The sequence below is a fragment of the Homarus americanus genome, unplaced genomic scaffold (assembly GCF_018991925.1).
Source record: "Homarus americanus isolate GMGI-L3 unplaced genomic scaffold, GMGI_Hamer_2.0 scaffold43126, whole genome shotgun sequence".
NCBI classification, from domain to species: Eukaryota; Metazoa; Arthropoda; class Malacostraca; order Decapoda; family Nephropidae; genus Homarus; species Homarus americanus.
Window position 1 is genome coordinate 210,052 of NW_024714808.1, and position 3,173 is coordinate 213,224.

Sequence of the window (3,173 nt, forward strand, 5' to 3'; positions counted from 1 at the left end):
GTTGTGCTATGTAACCTTTACGTTACCTACCACTTATATTATGGGGTGCACAATAAACTAGCAGCACAAATTAAAAGTACAATATTTATCTCCCCACCACACCACCACCACACACTCCACCACACCCCCACCACACACATTACCTCCCCACCACACCCCCACACCACACATTACCTCCCCCACCACCCCCCACACCCACCACACACATTACCTCCCACCACACCCCCACCACACACATTACCTCCCCCACCACACCCCCACCACACCCCCCACCAATAACATACACCCCTCCACAAATAATAATACCAGGAAGTAATATAAATTCCACCAGATTTCCGCCTTCAAGTTATTTACCAATATCGGATAAACGTTCATACAAGGCACTTATACCCCGCCAGGTTGACATTAAAAACTATATATATTACCTTACCTTTTATATATCACAGTAAACAATTTATTGGTTTATAGAAATTAACAAATAACTTAATATAGTACAGTATATTTATCTTTGTTTACATACCACAGTTTACAATGGATGATATAGAATTTAATTAACTATTCATTATATCGGAATACAACTGTTATATTAAACGGTATATAACACATGTTTATATAGAACAATTATATAGGTGGGTTATACTTAGCCCGGGTGGAGGGAATACATACATACATACATACATACATACATACATACATACATACATACATACATACATACATACATACATACATACATACATACATACATACAGATACTATCTCCTGGCATATACCTCCCTCTTCCTCTTCCCCTCTCTCCCTCCTACCTCCCTCTCCCTCTCCTCCCTCACCCCGCCAGCAACACACGGTAACACCCTGGCAGCGGTCATTAACACAACACCAGCCATAAATACCTTCACTTCTTGTGGCTTCTCCCTCCCTGATTAACCTCGCTCGGGGGACAGTCGTCTGGCCTCCCTCACTCCGCCTGTCCCTCCATCTTCCTTCCCTCCCTCAGTCCCGATATCCTTCCTTACCTCCCTCTATCCTTCCTTCCCTCCCTGTTCCTCCCTTCCCTAAGTTCTTCCTTCCTTCCCTCCCTCAGTCCCGATATCCTTCCTTACCTCCCTCTATCCTTCCTTCCCTCCCTGTTCCTCCCTTCCCTTAGTTCTTCCTTCCTTCCCTCCCTCCTTCTATCCTTCCTTCCCCAAACCCCTCTGTATAGTCACGTGAGTTGTTTTACCTTCATATATATCTCCCGGGGTAGTCTGGGATGGGTGGGTAGGTAGGGGGGGGGGGGTTAATTACACACTGATGTCTTTACCATCCTAGAGTAACAGCAGCCAGAGGACAACACCGCAGGATGGACCAGTTACAACCTCTGATTTTATGGTAGTGGGTTGTGGATGGTCTGTTAACCTTGAGTCTCCAGTAAACAAGACGTTGGCCATTCACACACTTTATCAAGACGTCAAGGTAATAAACTTTATAATGTATTATTCAGGTATACCAAGGACAGGTAATGAGTTATTCCTACAATACCTGTGTTAAGGGGCGTCTACCTGTGATGTGGGGCGTCTACTTGTGATGTGGGGTGTCTACCTGTGATGTGGGGTGTCTACCTGTGATGTGGGGTGTCTACCTGTGATGTGGGGCTACCTGTGATGTGGGGGCGTCTACCTGTGATGTGGGGCGTCTACTTGTGATGTGGGGCGTCTACCTGTGATGTGGGGCGTCTACCTGTGATGTGGGGCGTCTACCTGTGATGTGGGGCGTCTACCTTTGATTAGAATATTTTTTACGTTAATTAGTTTATGAATAAAAATATATACAGGTAAGTCACTTTAAATCATACGTATGGATTTTAATTATGTTTTGCTTTCAAGTGAGGACTGTTAATGTTTGTGACTGAATAATACTCGATTCTTACGGCGAATATTACAGTACACACACACACCCACGGACACACACACGTACACGTTTCCCTACCCCCCTCACACACACGACTCCCTATCCCCACACACAACCACACGACTCCTCCCCCCCCCACACACACACCAATCTCGTTACCCTTCGCCTCCCTATTAGTAAGCAACACCAACACAAAACGACCCCTATTAATGTGAAACTGGTCGTAATTGGACTCGTCTGGTGGTGGAAATTGGCAATTAGTGACAAAGAGGACCTCCCCATTTTGAGGTTGTGTTTGATCTCTGAGGGACGATGACTTCCATAGTGAACCAGATTACGTACGGTGGGTGGCGGAGGTGAGGAGGAGGAGGGGGGAGGAGGAGGAGGTGAGGAGGAAGAGGGGGAGGAGGAGGAGGTGAGGAGGAAGAGGGGACATGAGGGAGGAGAAGGAGGCGAGAAGAGGGAGAGATGAAGGGGGAGGAAGTAGGAGACAGAGAGAGAGAAAGAAGGAAAGGAGGAGGGAAGGTGAAAATGTAGGAGTTGAGGGAAGTGAAGGAGCAGGTTGGCGAGGGACAGAGAGACAGGTTGGCGAGGGACATGACTGATGGTAGTGTTATTTCCTGAGGGATTTTATATATATATTTTTTCATTCCACTTTCTTCCTTTCACCCCATTCTCCCCTCCCTCCATCCTCCACTTCCTTTATCCTCCCCCTCCTCATCTCCCCTTCCATTACCCCTCTCACCAGCCGTCTTATCTGTTAACTCTTCCCATTACATTATCTCCCCTTCCTCCTCCCCCTCACTTCCCCTTGGGGTGTAAGGGGAGGGGGGAGGGGGGAGGGGGGAGGGGAGGGGGGAGGGTAGAGAACAGAGATAAGGAGGAAAAATTACTCCTTTTTATCACTACTCTTCCGCACCGCTGACGACGACCACACGACCCCTACCCACGACCTGTTCTGTTAACCTCCAGCCACGACCTGTTCTCTTAACCCCTAGCCACGGCCTGTACTCTTAACCTGCAGCCACGACCTGTACTTTTGACCTCCAGCTACGACCAGTTTTCTTAACCTCCAGCCACGACCCGTACCCACGACCTATACTAACGACATGTACTCGAAGCCATCGACCAAAACAGACAAATAAATAAATGCTGATCACCAGAAGATTTGACCCAGAAAATCCTCACCTGAAGATTGTCTCCACCTGATTCCACCAGAAGTTTAATCACCCCAACATAAGAAGAATCCACAATGTGGTGCGGTGGATGCGTGGCTACAGCAC